The sequence below is a fragment of the Pelophylax lessonae genome, assembly GCF_965119305.1.
Source record: "Pelophylax lessonae genome assembly, chromosome: 7".
NCBI classification, from domain to species: Eukaryota; Metazoa; Chordata; class Amphibia; order Anura; family Ranidae; genus Pelophylax; species Pelophylax lessonae.
In genome coordinates, this window is record NC_138774.1 from 70147077 (window position 1) to 70165785 (window position 18709).

At 46.0% G+C, this 18709-nt stretch overlaps 1 pseudogene across 1 annotated transcript in view; it reads right to left on the reverse strand.

Moving 5' to 3' along the window:
• The window catches only part of LOC309559496 (cytochrome P450 2G1-like), a 61550-nt pseudogene extending 44411 nt beyond the window's left edge, over nucleotides 1-17139 (reverse strand). Inside the window, exon 1 of the transcript XR_014226201.1 lies at nucleotides 16957-17139. The product of XR_014226201.1 is annotated as a cytochrome P450 2G1-like (transcript). The remainder of the gene's footprint in view (nucleotides 1-16956) is intronic.
• Nucleotides 17140-18709: the final 1570 nt, after the last annotated feature.

Here is an 18709-nt window from a genome sequence, read left to right on the forward strand (position 1 = left end):
ATCATTTTTGATAAAAAAGCCAATTATTGAAAAATAAAAAAAAAATAAAAAAAAAAGAGATTTCAGATCTGGGGGGTCTAAAAAGTGTACATGTGAAGTTTCAGCTCTGTAGCATGTCCAGAACCATAAAAAAAAAAGATTGTTTGTATTAGAAAACTTTAAGCACAGGAATATGGCTTCTCTGCTGTAACACCTTGCCGGTTTAATAGAAGGCATTTTTTTGGGTTCTTTGCAGTCAGGAAAAACATCTGAACTTGTGTATAGTGGTACTGTGCACAAGTTCTGATGTTTTGCCTGCCTCCAAAATTCCCCAAAAAATGCCAGCAAAAACACAACTGGGCATTTTTTTTTGACGCTAGCGTTTTTTTTTAGCATTTTTTGGGGTTCTTTTGAGGCAGGCAAAACATCTGAACTTGTGTATAGTGGTACTGTGCACAAGTTCTGATGTTTTGCCTGCCTCCAAAACCCCCCAAAAAATGCCAGCAAAAACACACCTGGGCATTTTTTTTTGACGCTAGAGTTTTTTTTGGCATTTTTTGGGGTTCTTTTGAGGCAGGCAAAACATCTGAACTTGTGTATGGTGGTATATATACACACACATACATATATTTATATACACACCTAGACATATATAAGTGTGATAGTAGCAGAAATATATTACTGTAAATGATTTCATTAGCGCAAGCATATATTTCTGCTACTATCACACCTATATATGTCTAGGTGTGTATATAAATATATGTATGTGTGTATATACACCACTATACACAAGTTCAGATGTTTTGCCTGCCTCAAAAGAACCCCAAAAAATGCCAAAAAAAACGCTAGCGTCAAAAAAAAAAAAAATGCCCAGGTGTGTTTTTGCTGGCATTTTTTGGGGGGTTTTGGAGGCAGGCAAAACATCTGAACTTGTGCACAGTACCACTATACACAAGTTCAGATGTTTTTCCTGACTGCAAAGAACCCAAAAAAATGCCTTCTATTAAACCGGCAAGGTGTTACAGCAGAGAAGCCATATTCCTGTGCTTAAAGTTTTCTAATACAAATGATCTTTTTTTTATGGTTCTGGACCATGGAGTAAAAATCAAAAAATCTCTCTTTTTTTTTTTTAATTTTTTTTTTAATTTTTCAATAATTGGCTTTTTTATGAAAAATTAAAATTTTTAAGAACTTCTTTTGTGTGATTTTGTGTCTGGGGGGTCTAAAAGGTGTACCTGTGAAGTTTCAGCTCTGTAGCATGTCCAGAACCAGAAAAAAAAGGATTGTTTGTATTAGAAAACTTTGAGCACAGGAATATGGCTTCGCTGCTGTAACACCTTGCCGGTTTCAAAGCAGGCATTTTTTTGGGTTCTTTCCAGTCAGAAAAAACATCTGAACTTGTGTATAGTGGTACTGTGCACAAGTTCAGATGTTTTGCCTGCCTCCAAAACCCCCCAAAAAATGCCAGCAAAAACACACCTGGGCATTTTTTTGACGCTAGCGTTTTTTTTGGGGTTCTTTTGAGGCAGGCAAAACATCTGAACATGTGTATAGGGGGTATATATAGGCATATATGTCTGAATATATACCCCTAGACCTATATAGGTGTGATAGTAGCAGAAATATATTACGGTAAATGATTTCATTAGCGCAAGCATTTATTTCTGCTACTATCACACCTATATATGTCTAGGGGTATATATTCAGACATATATGTCTATATATACCCCCTATACACATGTTCAGATGTCATGTCTGACATCAAACATGTCCTCAAAAAAGCACTGGTAGTGGCAGCCCCTGCAGCATAAAAAATGCTTGCTGGTGAGAAGCCATAATCCTGTCCCGAAGCAACTCAGAGAAATTATCATTTCTCTATAGCGGTCACCCTGCTATGGAAGGGTTTTGTCACCCTGCCATAGCAGTCACTGCCAGTTAACCCTACACTACACTACAGTCCCCTGACACTTAACACTTTCCCTACAGAAACTACATTTTTGAAGCTAACTTAAGTGTAAAGGAGCACTCTAACTACACTAGATATCCCTTTCCTCACACTAAAAATAGCTAAATGACACTTTTAAAGTAAAATTAACAGAACTGCTTCCACTCTCTTCCATGTCCAGTATAACAATGCTGGGAATATGGCGGGGGCGATCTTATATACTGGGGGGAGTATTCACTAATGATTGGTCTAGGGACCCCCTAGTCACTCCAATCACATTCCTAGCATTCTCCTGCCCCCTCAATTGGCTTTTGCTAATGGTTCTGGTCCAATCACGGGCTTTTAAAGCCCATTTCCTGAAGCATTGCATTTTGGGCAGTTCTGGTTGCCGAATTCCGAACTTTTTGGGCAAAAAGTTCTAAATTCGGCCGAACCTCGAACACCCAATGTTCGGGCCAAACCGATGGTGGACCCGAACCGTTCGATCATCCCTAGTAATAGGTGGGGGCAGAGGCCATTTTCTTTGTTAACAATGAGATGACCTCCAAAACAGGATGGTTTTACAGGTAGAGGCCACTAACATTTTTTCCCTACTAATCTTTTCTGACTATTTTTCACTAATTTGGCATTTGGCTAGGGTCAGTGTCACTACTGGTAGCATGAGGCGATACCTGGACCCTATAGAGGTTGCACAGGCAGTCCCATTCCTCCAAAATGAAACATCAATAAATGCCATTACCAGAAGGTTTGCTGTGTCTCTCAGCACAGTTTCTAGAAGAGCATGGAGGTGATTCCAGGAGACACGCAATTACTCTAGGAGAGCTGGACAGAGCCATAGAAGGTACTTAACCCATCAGCAGAACAGGTATCTACACATTTTTGAAAGAAGGGACAGCATGAGCACTGCCAGAGCCCTACAAAATGACCTCCAGCAGACCACTGGTGTGAATGTCTCTGACCAAACAATGAGGGCCCAACGTCCTCTAGTGGGCCATGTGCTCACTGCCCGGCACAGTGGAGCGCGATTGGTATTTGCTATTAAAAATCAGAATTGGAAAGCCTGTCACTGGCAGTCTGTGCTTTTCACAGATGAGAGCAGGTTCACCCTGAGCACATGTGACAGATGTGAAAGGGTCTGGAGAAGCCGCGGAGAACGTTATGCTGCCTGTAACTTTGTTTAGCATGACCGGTTTGGTGGTGGGTCATTGATGGTCTGGAGAGAAATATCCATGGAAGGACGCACAGACCTCTACAGGCTAGACAATGGCACCCTGACTGCCATTGTCAGACCCTACACTGCTGCTGTGGGTCCTAGGTTCCTCCTAATGCATGACAATGCCCGGCCTCATGTGACGAGAGTATGCAGCCAGTTCCTGGAGGATGAAGGAATTGATACCATTGAATGGCCCCCATGCTCGTCTGACCTAAATGCACTAGAACACCTCAGGGACATTATGTTTCGATCCATCAGATGCCACCAGGTTGCATCTCAGTCTGTTCAGGAGCTCAGTGATGCCCTGGTCCAGATCTGGTAGGAAATACCCCACGAAACCATCCAATGTCTCATTAGGAGCATTCCACGACATTGTCACACATGCATACAGGCACATTGGAGCCATACAAACTACTGAGTACCATTTTGAGTTGCTACAATTAAATTTCAGCAAAAAGGACTAGCCTGCTGCATCATCTATTACTTTGATTTTCAGAGTGTCCTTGAATTCAGCCCTCTGTTACATAGTTACATAGTTAGTCAGTTTGAAAAAAGACACAAGTCCATCTGGCTCAATTAATAAAAAACGAAAAACATTAAAGAAAACACAACCATACAATCCTATATACACAATCCTATACCCCCAGTTGATCCAGAGGAAGGTGAAAAACCCCAGCAAAGCATTATCCAATATGTTACAGCAAGGGAAAAAATGATTTCCTGATCCCCCAAAAGGCAATCAGATATTCCCTGGATCAACCTTATTAGTACCCAGTTATACTATTTACAACTAGGAAATAATCCAGGCTTTTTTAAAGCAATCTAGTGAGCTGGCCAGAACCACCTCTGGAGGGAGTCTATTCCACATTTTCATAGCTCTTACTGTAAAGAAACCTTTTTCATATTTGGAGGAAAAATCTCTTTTCCTCTAGACGTAAAGAGTGCCCCCTTGTTTTCTGTGATGACCTTAAATTGAATAATTCAACACCAAGTTCACTATATGAACCCCTTATGTATTCATACATGTTGATCATATCCCCTCTTAATCTCCTAAATAAATTCAGTTCCTCTAATCTTTCCTCATAACTGAGCTCCTCCATGCTTCATATCCTTTTTGAGAACTGGTGCCCAAAACTGAACTGCATATTCCAGATGAGGTCTTACTAATGATTTATACAGGGGCAAAATTATATCTCTCTCTCTCTGGAGTCCATGCCTCTGCTAATACAAAAAAGGACTTTGCCTGCTTTGGAAACTGCAGCTTGGCATTGTTTTGTTTTTGTTTTTCCAGCTTTTGATCTACTAGAGCACCCAGATCCTTCTCCGCTATGGATCCCCCCAGTTTACCCCCCTAGTATGTAAGATGCATGGATATTCTTAGCCCCCAATTTCATAACTCTACATCAACATTAAACCTCATTTAGCACATACTTGCCTAATGAAACCGTGCATTAAGGTTGGCTTGTAAGTTGGAGACATTCTGTAAGTTATTTTACTGCAAAGTTTGGTGTCATCTGCAAAGACTGAAATGGTACTTTTAATCCCAGACCCTATACCATTTATAAAGCTATTAAAAAGTAAGGGTCCCAACACTGAACCTTGGGGTACACCACTGATTACCTTAGACCAGAGTAAGCATCACAAGTGGAGTTCTGGCCTCGGGGTGAAATTTAGATAAAAATACCCCCGGGACAGTCAGGGCTAGTACATTCCGCAATGGATAGTCTCTGAACTGTCCCGGGTTGCACTTACCTTTTAGAAGAAATACTTACCTTGAAAATTTCTTCTCCAGCGCTGCCATCTCAGGTGTGGGCAGCTGAAGCCAGCGCGTCCTCTCCTGTGTCCTCTTCTGTGACATCGGAGTCCCAGAATGCCCTGCACCAGCACCGCTAGTCACTTCCAGGGTAGACGCGGCATCCCTGCACAGCTTCTGGGCATGCACCGGAAGTGATGAGTAGAGCCGGCGCAGGCGCATTGACTCCTGGGAGCGATGACGTTTTAGCACCCAGGAGTCATCGCAAGCCGGAAGTGACGGCGCAGGCCACGGCCGTGGAGGGGGGAATTGGAAGGAAGGTGAGTATATTTTCTTCTATAACAAGCTAAGTGAAAAAAAAAATCGGGAGCATCCATTTCTTTTTCAGGTGGCACTCAGCAAGCAGATGGTCCAAAATCGTTTTTTTTTCGATTTTGAGGCCGGAACCCCGCTTTTACCACTACTCTCTGAATTCTATCTTTTAGCCAATTTTCTATCCATTTACAAACTGATCTTTTCAAGCCTGTAGACTTTACCTTACACATTAGTCATGTGTGGGGAACTGTGTCAAACCCTTTTGCAAAAATCCAAGTATATCACATCCACCCCTCTGTCCAAGGTTTTACTTACCTTCTCATAAAAAGAAATCAGGTTTGTTTGACAACTTCTTCTGTCTTTCATGAATTCATGCTGTCTGTTGCTTAAAATATTACTACAGAAGTTAAACTAGCAGGTCTATAGTTACTTGGCAAAAACTTTGATCCCTTTTTAAACATAGGCAACACATCGGCCCTACACCAATCCAGTAGTACTATTCGAGTCCCTAAAGATTAGAAACAAAGGCTTTGCAATGACAGAGCTCAATTATATAACTCTCAATTATAGTTATTGAAGTTGAATAAAGACAATAGTCCATTCAGTTCAACCTGTGTAGGTGTGTGTGGCCATAATCATCTCTCATACCCCTGAATGTTCTGGTCCTTGAGATGTACATCCAAGAGTCTTTTGAAAGTAGCCATACTTCCCACAGAAACCACCACTTGTGGTAGAGAATTACGCAATCGTGTAGCCCTAACAGTAAAGAACCCCCTGCGTTGCCTGAGGTTAAAACGCTTCTCCTCTAATCGCATTGTATGCCCTCGAGTCCACATGCAATCCTTTAAACTGAATAGCTTTTTTCTATGCTGAGATCACCATTGAGGTATTTATAAATTGCTATTATGTCCCCTCTCAGGCGTCTTTTCTCCAGGGAGAATAAATCAAGCGATTGCAGACGCTCTTCATAATTAAGGTCCTCCAATCCCCTAATTAGTTTAGTTGCCCTTCTCTGGACTCTCTCCAGCTCCAACACATCCTTCCTGAGGACTGGCAACCAGAACTGGACAGAATACTCCAGATGTGGTTGGACAAGATTTTTTTAAAGTGATAGGATTATAGTTTTATCTCTGGAATATATCCCTTTCTTTATGCATGCAAATATTCTGCCTGCTTTGGCAGCTGCCGCTTGACATTGCATGCTATTGCCCAGTCTATCCTCTACTAAGACTCCCAGATCTTTCTCCATTTTTGATTCCCCCAAAGGTCCCCCCCCCCTAAAGTGTATTGTGCTTTTATGTTTTTAGTCCCCAAGTGCAAAACCTTACACTTCTCCACATTAAACCCCATTTGCCATGTCTTTGCCCACTCTGTTATTTTGTTCAGGTCGTTCTGTAGGATATCTGCTTCATGCTGTGCAGTTATTGCTCTGCCCAATTTTTGTGTCATCTGCAAAAACTGTTCCTTTAATGTTTTTGAGCAGTGTATATATACATAAAGATAGATATATAGAGAGAGTAGGGATGAGCTTCAAGTTCAAGTCAAAGCTAACTTCAACTCAAACATCGGTCGTTCGATCGGTCGAATGACAACAAATGCGCTTCTTCGCAGGAAATTTGAGATTCCCATAATGCACTGCACACGCAACACGCATGCAGCACGTTATGTGATTGGCCAAAGCATGCACCCTGACCTCAAGCTTTACTAAGCAAATTATCTCTGCCACGATTGGACTAAAGGCAGGTTGCCTTTAGCCAATCATGGCTCAGGGGCCATGTAAACGCCCCACACTGCATAAAGGCTGCCCGCACAGCCGTAGCGTGTAGTGTGATTGTGCAGGCAAGGAGACAGGGAGAGGGACGGGAGTAGCTTTTTTTTTTAGTTTGTCAGACAGTGCAGAGAGACATTCTTAGCAGTGTAGGGAGGTCATGGAACGTGTTTGAGGCAGGGAGAGATTTATTTCTTTGCAGTTTGTCAAACAGTGCAGTTCCAGTGATTCATTCCTAGCAGTGTAGGGAGGGCCAGGAACGTATTTCAGGCAGGGAGAGAATCGTTTCTTTGCAGTTTTTCAGACAGTGCAGTGCCAGTGATTCAATCCTAGCAGGGAGTGAGAGAGATGTCTCATCTATAGGGCTATCAATTACATCACATCAGTGAGACTATTCTTAATCGGTCACTTGCGTACATCTATAACCCCCACAGCTCATCATCTATAGGGCTATCGATTACATCACATCAGTGAGAGTATTGTTAACCGGTCACTTGCGTACATCTATAACCACCACAGCTCATCTATAGGGCTATCGATTACACCATATCAGGTCATTGAGTATCTATTGGTCAGTTGCGTATACCCTATATTGATCTGTATCAACATCATGTCCGAAAGGCCGACAAGGAGAGGCCGATGCTCACAGGCCACGAAAAGAGGGCAAGCAGCCTCTGTGTCCATTGTGAAAAGTGGTGGTCACAGTCGACATAGTGCATCCTCTGCAGGCAGGGCACGCCCGTCCTTTATTTCCGGTGCTGCCAGTGGCGTACCAAGAGGGGGGGCGGCCCGCCCCGGGTGCCACGCACTGGGGGGTGTCAGCCGGTGTTGTGCCCTGCCCGGCGTGTTCCGTATCGCTGTGAAGGCAGCTCCTTCAGTCAGCGCTGCGGGGGGGGGGCGGAACGGCGGCGGGAATAAGGGGCGGAGCCGCGGCTGGAGAAGGGGGCGGGGCCTCGGCGGGAAGAAGGGGCGGAGCCTCAGCCTCGGCAGGAAGAAGGTGAGTTCCGAAGTGTGTGTGCTGGATAGGAGGGGGACGGGGCAGCTGCATATGAGGAATTCATCTTTCCCTAGCTCCCTGTCCCCTTCAGTGCTCTCCACCCCCCTGGTTTTCTCTGCCCACCCCCCAAGTGCTACCTGTCCCCCCCCCCAGTGCTGTCCACCTGCCTGGTTTTCCCTGCCCACCCCTCAAGTGCTACCTGTCCCCCCCCCCCAGTGCTCTCCACCTGCCTGGTTTTCCCTGCCCACCCCCCAAGTGTTACCTGTCCCCCCCCAGTGCTGTCCACCTGCCTGGTTTTCCCTGCCCACCCCCCAAGTGCTACCTGTCCCCCCCCCCCCAGTGCTGTCCACCTGCCTGGTTTTCCCTGCCCACCCCTCAAGTGCTACCTGTCCCCCCCCCCAGTGCTCTCCACCTGCCTGTTTTCCCTGCCCACCCCTCAAGTGCTACCTGTCCCCCCCCAGTGCTCTCCACCTGCCTGGTTTTCCCTGCCCACCCCCCAAGTGCTACCTGTCCCCCCCTCAGTGCTGTCCACCTGCCTGGTTTTCCCTGCCCACCCCCCAAGTGCTACCTGTCCCCCCCCAGTGCTGTCCACCTGCCTGGTTTTCCCTGCCCACCCCCCAAGTGCTACCTGTCCCCCCCCCAGTGCTGTCCACCTGCCTGGTTTTCCCTGCCCACCCCTCAAGTGCTACCTGTCCCCCCCCCCCCAGTGCTCTCCACCTGCCTGGTTTTCCCTGCCCACCCCCCAAGTGCTACCTGTCCCCCCCTCAGTGCTGTCCACCTGCCTGGTTTTCCCTGCCCACCCCCCAAGTGCTACCTGTCCCCCCCCCCAGTGCTCTCCACCTGCCTGGTTTTCCCTGCCCATCCCTCAAGTGCTACCTGTCCCCCCCCCCCCAGTGCTCTCCACCTGCCTGGTTTTCCCTGTCCACCCCCCAAGTGCTACCTGTCCCCCCCCAGTGCTGTCCACCTGCCTGGTTTTCCCTGCCCACCCCTCAAGTGCTACCTGTCCCCCCCCCAGTGCTCTCCACCTGCCTGGGTTTCCCTGCCCACCCCCCAAGTGCTACCTGTCCCCCCCAGTGCTGTCCACCTGCCTGGTTTTCCCTGCCCACCCCTCAAGTGCTACCTGCCCCCCCCCCAGTGCTCTCCACCTGCCTGGTTTTCCCTGCCCACCCCCCAAGTGCTACCTGTCCCCCCCCAGTGCTGTCCACCTGCCTGGTTTTCCCTGCCCACCCCTCAAGTGCTACCTGTCCCCCCCCCCAGTGCTCTCCACCTGCCTGGTTTTCCCTGCCCACCCCCCAAGTGCTACCTGTCCCCCCCTCAGTGCTGTCCACCTGCCTGGTTTTCCCTGCCCACCCCCCAAGTGCTACCTGTCCCCCCCCAGTGCTGTCCACCTGCCTGGTTTTCCCTGCCCACCCCTCAAGTGCTACCTGCCCCCCCCCCAGTGCTCTCCACCTGCCTGGGTTTCCCTGCCCACCCCCCAGGTGCTACCTGTCCCCCCCAGTGCTGTCCACCTGCCTGGTTTTCCCTGCCCACCCCTCAAGTGCTACCTGTCCCCCCCCCCCAGTGCTCTCCACCTGCCTGGTTTTCTCTGCCCACCCCCCAAGTGCTACCTGTCCCCCCCCCAGTGCTGTCCACCTGCCTGGTTTTCCCTGCCCACCCCTCAAGTGCTACCTGTCCCCCCCCCCCCCAGTGCTCTCCACCTGCCTGGTTTTCCCTGCCCACCCCCCAAGTGCTACCTGTTCCTCCCCAGTGCTCTCCACACCCTGGTTTTCCCTGCCCGCTCCCCAAGTGCTCCCTGTCCCCCCTCCAGTGCTCTCCACCCCCCTGGTTTTCCCTGCCCGCCCCCCAAGTGCTCCCTGTCCCCCCCCCCGTGCTCTCCACCCCCTGCGCCTTCCAACCAACCCTGCAATGCTTTCCAAACCCCCTCTTAATTCTCTCCAACCCCCCCCCCCCCACCGTGCCCTTCAGCTCCTCCAGTGCTCTCTGCTTCCCCTGTGCTCTCTGGCCCCCCTAGTGCTCTTCTATTTTCTATCATGTCCTCAGTCTCTGACTAACTCCTGTATCATGTCTGCAGTCTCTGACCAACTCCTGTATCATGTCCTCAGTCTCTGACCATCTCCTGTATCATGTCTGCAGTCTCTGACCATCTCCTGTATCATGTCCTCAGTCTCTGACCATCTCCTGTATCATGTCCTCAGTCTCTGACCATCTCCTGTATCATGTCCTCAGTCTCTGACCATCTCCTGTATCATGTCCTCAGTCTCTGACCATCTCCTGTATCATGTCTGCAGTCTCTGAGCATCTTCTGTATCATGTCCTCAGTCTCTGACCATCTCCTGTATCATGTCCTCAGTTTCTGACCATCTCTTGTATCACGTCTGCAGTCTCTGAGCATCTTCTGTATCATGTCCTCAGTCTCTGACCATCTCCTGTATCATGTCTGCAGTCTCTGACCATCTCCTGTATCGTGTCCTCAGTCTCTGACCATCTCCTGTATCATGTCTGCAGTCTCTGACCATCTCTTGTATCATGTCTGCAGTCTCTGACCATCTCTTGTATTATGTCTGCAGTCTCTGACCATCTCCTGTATCATGTCTGCAGTCTCTGACCATCTCCTGTATCGTGTCCTCAGTCTCTGACCATCTCCTGTATCATGTCTGCAGTCTCTGACCATCTCTTGTATCATGTCTGCAGTCTCTGACCATCTCTTGTATTATGTCTGCAGTCTCTGACCATTTCCTGTATCATGTCTGCAGTCTCTGAGCATCTCCTGTATCATGTCTGCAGTCTCTGACCATCTCTTGTATCATGTCTGCAGTCTATGACCATCTCCTGTATCATGTCTGCAATCTCTGACCATCTCCTGTATCATGTCCTCAGTCTCTGACCATCTCCTGTATCATGTCTGCAGTCTCTGACCATCTCTTGTATCATGTCTGCAGTCTCTGACCATCTCCTGTATCATGTCTGCAGTCTCTGACCATATACTGTATCATGTCTGCAGTCTCTGACTGAGCATCTCCTGTATCATGTCTGCAGTCTCTGACCATCTCTTGCATCATGTCCGCAGTCTCTGATCATCTCCTGTATCATGTCTGCAATCTCTGACCATCTCTTGTATCATGTCTGTAGTCTCTGACCATCTCCTGTATCATGTCCTCAGTCTCTGACCATCTCCTGTATCATGTCTGCAGTCTCTGACCATCTCCTGTATTATGTCTGTAGTCTCTGAGCATCTCCTGTATCACGTCTGCAGTCTCTGACCATCTCCTGTATCAAGTCTGTAGTCTCTGACCATCTCCTGTACCACGTCTGCAGTCTCTGACCATCTCCTGTACCATGTCTGCAGTCTCTATCTATTTATGCTGAAGGTAGGACTGTGCAGGGGAGGCAGAGAGTGCAAAAGGAGGAACTGCGATTAGAGAGACGGGGGAGGGGGCAGACGGCAAGGGGCACTGTGATGGGGGGCTGTGAAATTTGTGCAATAAATATTCTTGAAAACATTACAAATTTCTGTGGGTGTTTTTACATTTTAAAGTTGGGGGGGGGGGGGTGCCAGATATAGGATCCGCCCCGGGTGCCAAATGCTCTAGGTACGCCACTGGGTGCTGCCCATGCTATTCAGCCACAACATGTGGAAGAGTTGGTGGAGTGGATCAATCCTCCTCTGACACCCACGCTCACAGTAGTTTACCTTCCACCGCAGCTGTCAAAGCGGCCCATTACACAGGCTCCTTCTCCACAGCTACTCCTTCTGTTGCCCCACCATCATGCACGGAGGAGTCACCTGAACTATTCGATCATAGTGTCAGTGACATGCTGCTGGAGGATGTGCAGCAATTTGAAAGCTGTGATGTTGGTTCCCAGGTTGATGAGGAAATAACCTGAGCCTAGAGAGAGGGGGTGACAAAGACGGACAAAAAACCAGCAGTCATGTTGTCACAGCTGAAGCATATTGCCAATTTTGCAACAGTGACGAGGAAGGAGGGGATGATAAGGTCACTGACTATACTTGAGTGCCTGACAGGATAAAGGAGGAGGAGGAGGAAGAGGAGGGGGAGGAGGAGGAGGATGCACAACTCCAACGAGGCAGGATGTTCTCCAGGGGCTGCCATAGCCGTAACCAACGTATTGCATCACAGCACAGTGCTCCACAGGTGGAGGGTGCTGCAAACTTCCTGCGGACTCACAAAAGTTCATTAGTGTGGGCTTTTTTCAGCACCTGTGCAGTAGACCGCATCGTTGCTGTTTGCAACATCTGTCTAAAGCAGATCAAGCATGGCCAGAACACCAGCCACTTGTGCACCACATGCTTGACAAGGCATATGATGACCTACTGAGGAAGTTGAACGTCGTATTGACGGATAACGTAACGCGTATAGGGGGGCGGAGTTTTCACCGGCAACCTGAAAGCTGACAGCTAGTTCGCTGGTTTATCATTGCGGTTTCCATGCACTATTTTTAGTGCCCATACATGTGAGTTTTTTACTATTTCTAGAATAAAAATCCCGGTTAAAACTGAGAGCATTAGATCCTGTGCTCTTTGTTTTTTATATGATACCTACAATGAGAACCTTGTTCCTATGTCTGGCTATCTTCGGGCAGCAGTGTTTCTACTGAAAGGCTGAGAGAGAGCCTGTTAACCCCTATTGGTAGTTACTTGCTTATTTTGACCTTGTGGTGAAGCACAGGTCAAAACTTCAGGTGAGAGGCCAATTGTCTTATGTGTTGGTGGTGGAAGACACACAGATTCACTTGTGAGTACTGGCTGAACTATCATTTTCAAGCCCATTTTGCACAAATTCCAGCACAAGATCACTGGACTGTTTACTTATATTCATAATTTTTTTATATTATATTAATCTGATTTATTTTAATCAAAGCACCTGATTTCTACTTTAGCAGCTTTATATTGCACAGATATATGTACTGTAGCACCTTAATATTGCACAGATATATGTACCTTTATGTTTACATATAATCACTGATTGCACCTTATTAGCGCTGTACCGTTTTTTTTTTTTTTTTTTTTTTTTGGACATATGACGACCTGCCATGCAGTCCATTGGCAACAGCACCTGAAAGAGCCTGCAGATCAAAACAAGCATACATCACCTTGCTCCTCATCTGTGATCTCTAACCCTACTATACCTCATGCCTTCTCAAATACCAGCATTGAGAGGGATGATGGTATAGCAATGAGTGGCACAGAGATTTGCACCGAATCTGCTAGCAGTACACAACCGCTTGATTTGAGCAGCAGGAAAATTTCACTCCCCCAATTTTTTTGAACCATAGAAAGAAATACTGCCCCAGCCATCCACATGCTCAGCATCTTAATGCTAGCGTGGCCAAATTGCTTGCATTACAGTTGCTGTCTTTTCAGCTGGTAGACGCGGCTCCCTTTCGCAAATTTGTGGAATGTGCTGCACTACAGTGGCAGGTCCCAAAAGGGCACTTCTTTTCGCGTAAGGCCATTCCGGCTCTCTACCATCATGTGGAAGGTAGTGTTTTGGCCTTGTTGGACAAAGCAGTCAGCAGGAAGGTGCACATTACTGCTGACTCTTGGTCCAGTAGACATGGACAGGGACGTTACAGTTCTTTTACGAAGCACTGGGGAACTCTGCTGGCAGCTGGGAAGGATGTAGGACAGGGTTCAGTGTTGCAGCTTGTTTTGCCACCACGCCTCCAAAAAGCTGATGCTGGTAAGCCGGGACGATGCATGCATCAGTGACACTATCCTGCTAGTCTACCTGCTGGAGCACACGCTGCATGGAATCATGGACAGGGCACTTGAGGCAGAACAGCAGGAGAAAGAAGAGGACTTCCTTTCCTCACATGGCCCCCTTTATGCATATATCATTACTGCAGGGCCACAAAACACACAAAAGGAAGAGGAGGAGGAGTATTTCGGCAGCATGGATTTAGAGGATAGCATACAGCAGTCTTCAGGGGATGGTTTTGATTCCCAAGTACATGGTTGGGGAGAGGTTGCTCTTGCTGACAATGTCATCCTTAGTGACCCAGAGGACTCAGAAGCTCATGCCTCCTCCAACTTACATTGCATGGGCTCCCTGATTCTGCAAAGCCTGCGAAAGGACCTGAGGATTTGTGCTATCAAGGAGAGGGATCATTACTGGTTGGCAACCCTTGATCCATGTTACAGGTAAAACGTTGCCAAGCTCATCCTGCCTTCACAGAGGGAGCAGAGGTTGAAACATCTGGAGGAGGCCTTGAAAAAAAGTTTGCACCCCCTTTCCAGACACTGGGAGGTCAACATTCTCTGGACATGTTTCTGAGGCATCGTTCAGCCAAAGGAGGAACGGTGGAGAAGGCGGGCGGCTGACCGATGCCTTTAAACAGTTCTTTAGTCCTCAGCAGCACCCACAGCACCCAGGGCTGTTAGGTACAAGCAACCATCGACAGCGTATCCATCATATGGTGCATGATTATCTAGGCGCAAGAGCAGACTTGGAGACCTTTCCAGCTGAGCATCCACTGGCTTACTGGGTCTTGAGGATGGACCACTGGCCAGAACTTGCTCAATATGCAATGGAGCTACTGGCCTGTCCCGCTTCCTGCATGCTTTCCGAACGGACATTCAGTGCTGCTGGAGTTTTTGTGATGGACAAAAGAGTGCGTCTGTCCACAGACTCTGCTGATCAGCTGACTTTTATCAAAATGAACCAGTCCTGGATCAACAAGAGTTATCAAGCCCCTGATGCTGATGTAACTGATTGAATTTGCTAGGGGTCTGCCATCCCTTGAAGACTGCATATGCTGCCTATCCTATTTCTCTACCTTGATTCTTCTAGCTTCCAACAATGTTTTTGGTTTAGGTCACTACCAACCCCCAAGGCCTAATTTTTCTGCACTTGTATGACAGGTGCATACAATTTAAATGTCATATGTCATTTTTAACAGGACGCCCTGTCCCTGTGCCCTGCTAACTGTGAGGGGTTACGGTGTTCAGGCACCAACAACACCAAAGGCCCAATATTTTTGCACCTGTATGACAAGCACATGCAATTTCAAATGTATATGGAATTCTTACCAGCAGGTCCCATTCCTGCACCCAGCAAGGCTATCTGTGAAGGCTTGGTTATGGTGTTCAGGCACCACCAACAGCAAAGACCCAATTTTTGGCACCTGTATAGCACATGCAATTTCACATTTGTATGGAATTTTTACCAGCAGGTCCCGTTCCTGCACCCAGCAAGAGTAACTGCGAGGGGTTGCGGTGTTCAGGCACCACCAACAACCAAGGCCCAATTTAATTTTCAACTCCTGCCGATACTAACCTTCCAGGTCCCCATCACTCCAGCCAGTTTGCATAGCCGCCACCCAACCTTGGCCATGTCAGATGACAGCCCAGTGCCCCCACTAGATCACTGATAAGAACACATACAACACTTGATCTTTGCCAATTTCAAATTAGTATGGAATTTTTACCAGCAGGGCCCGTTCCTGCGCCCAGCAAGTGTAACTGTGAGGAGTTGCAGTGTTCAGGCTACACCAACACCCAAGGCACAATTTTTCTGCACCTCTTTGACAAGTGACAAGTACATGCGATTTCAAATTTGTGTGGAATTCTTACCAGCAGGTCCCATTCCTGCGCCCAGCAAGAGTACCTGTGAGGGGTTATGGTGTTCAGGCACCACCAACAACCAAGGCCCAATTTTTCTGCACCTGTATGACAAGTACATGTCATTAGAAATTTGTATGTATATTTGTATATGACATTTTTGCTTTAGAAATGTCAGTATTGATACAGCAGGCTACATACATCGTAGAGATGCACTACTTTACAGGCACATTCAGGGGACCCCCCAGGCACGATATTTGAAGGAATTTTTCATTTTTATAGTTTCACTTTAAGGCTCATTAAAATCAGTAAATCACTGCTCCTTTAAAAACGAAGGCAGTTTGATTTTTGAGGTTCAAATTCCATAGACTTCAATGGGGTTTGTTTATTCAAACAAACTTTTCCTCTGTTCGCGGTGTTCTGGTGCGAACCAGGGGTGTTTGGCTCATGATAGATAGATAGATAGATAGATAGATAGATAGATAGATAGATAGATAGATAGATAGATAGATAGATAGATAGATAGATAGATAGATAGATAGATAGATAGATAGATAGATAGATAGATATCATGTGCCTATACATGTTATTTCATGTTCTTTTTATGTTCGGTTTCACTTTTTAAATTGTGTGTCACTGTAATCTCACAATATCTCACAAGATTACAGGCAACCCAGTCGCTTTTACATGATCTCGGCTGTTTTCAGAGGAAAAACTTCTCCTCTGTTCTCCCTCTGAGAACTGAAGTTCTCACTTTCATAAACAGGGTGCCTGGAGGAGATAATTTTCCTCTGAGAACTGTTGAGAAGTGAACTGAGAGAAAACTTCTCAGTTTCATAAACGTACACCTATGTGTGAAATCACTCTTAATATGGCTGCTGCAGTTCTGCATTAATGAATATTCAGTTTAACCCTGTCCACACTGCTGAAAGATAATATAGAACAACAAAGGAAGAAGTTCCATAGCATTTTATCAATTACAGTCTAGATTACACTACATACAGTTTATACAGCACACCCAATGGACACTTCTGTTAGCAGAGGAAATAGTTTATTTGGACCAGCTTGGTCTGAACAAACTATCATAGGAAACCTGGAGTTATGTCAAAATTAAATCTTTTAGTCATTTTTTTATTGGTTAGATTCCTCTTCAGTTACTGTCCTGAACACATAACAGGAAGTGAAAAGAAATCTTGCCAAAGTGAGGAAAATGCCCTCATAGACAGTAGACCACAAGTGTTCCTACTGGAAGCTTCCCCCCTTAACTTTAACTGAACACATATTACTTTATATTCTTCATACTTACTATTGAATGCATGGGAAATTCATCAATGTTATTGTTTACCTTGATTAGAAAACTCTAATAAAAAACATTTCCTTGTTAGCAGTAAAGTCCTAACTTACCTTCATCAAAGCTTTAGGCATTTCTGTAGTGCTTATTTGCATTATATTCCCCAGTAGGGGTAGAGGTGTGGGTCCTGGAGGGAGATTGCTGTGCTTTACCCTCCTCCACCATGTAACCAGGTAAATTAGAAGAGTGACTGTGGTAAGCAGAAAGAGAGTGATGCCTGTTTCCAGCGCCATCATGAATACAACTAATTCCTAGAGACACCAGAGTGGAAATGTATATCAGCATGCTTGAACTTTGAACATTGGCAACATTCCAACTGAACACGTGATTGATCTATACACTATGGGCGTGAAATGGGATTGGTGTTGTTTCCTAGTAAGATTGCTTTGTCTTGCAAAAAGTGCTGTGTAATTGTATGGGGATCTGCTGCTATAAATGGAAAAGGTAAAAAGCTCAGAGGAAACTGTTCACACTGCTAAAACAGGGAGAGTAATAGTGAAAACCCAAAGGGGTATCAATTCTGTTAGTCAACACTGTTATTCTTATACTGAATATATTCTTTTTGTTGCTTTTATTTATATTTATCTTACTCAGAATATTTGGTGATGGCATAAGTCAAGCATAAATTAGAGCTTTAGGTATGATTTGTACTGCATAGTCACATTGGCCCAACTTGAACCGATATAGGTAGGGGTGAGCTTAAGGTTTGGCCTAATCACAAGTTCAGGAGCCGAACCTCATATATACAGGGGGCATAGAAATGAACCACCCCCTTTAAAATAATCACATTTTGTTGCTTTGCAGTCTGTAATGAAGACAGACACCGTTTTTGCTTTATCCAGTTATATGTACACTGTATTTAGTGCAATTTATAACATTCAAGTGAAATATTTAACACCAACATGTTAGAAAAAAAACAAAAAAAAACAGAATAACTGAATTGGATAAAAGGATCATAGGATCATCCCCACTTCTAAAAATTACATGTAAACTCAATCATGTGTAGCTAATCACCTTCTCAATGGCACACAAAGCCATTTGATTATCAACTGTGATCAACTGTGGTCATTTTGATTAGCTCAGCATGAAAAGAGCTTTCCTGGAGCCTTTCAGTCCCTGGTAGTGCAACTGAAGCTAACAATCAAGTATAGGTGGCAAGGCATTGTCAAAAGATCTCTAGGATAAAGTTGACATGCACAAGTCAGGAGATTGATTCATAAATATGTCAAAGGCTTCATCAATGCCTAGAAGTTCAATGAAGTCTATTATTAAGAAGTGGAAAGTATTTAGTATAACACAGACCCTCCCTGGTTTGGGACATCACTCCAAACTGGATGGAAGAGCCAGGAATAAACTGGTCAGAGAGGTTACCAAGGGCCCTACAGCAACTCTGAAGCAGTTGCAGGAATTTATGACAAAGAGTGTTCATTGTGTGCATGCGACAACAATATCACAAATTTTCCACAAATGTGGCTTGTATGGAAGGATTTCAAGAAAAAAGCCAGTCCTCAAGAAATGCCACATGCAATCACCACTGAGCTTTGCCAAAACGCAGCTAAAAGATCCTGAGGCCACATGAGAAAAGGTGGTATAGTCAGATGAGACTGAAATTTAATTATTTGGCCTCAACACCAAACAATATGTCTGGTAGAAAGCCAATACAGCTCACCATCCAAATAACACCATTTCTACAATAAAGCATGGAGGTGGTAATATCCTGTTATGGGGGTGTTTCTCTGAAGCCTTGGACAATGATGGGTATAGATAGGAAGCAGTGGTGGGAACTGATTGGTGGCAGTGATGGGC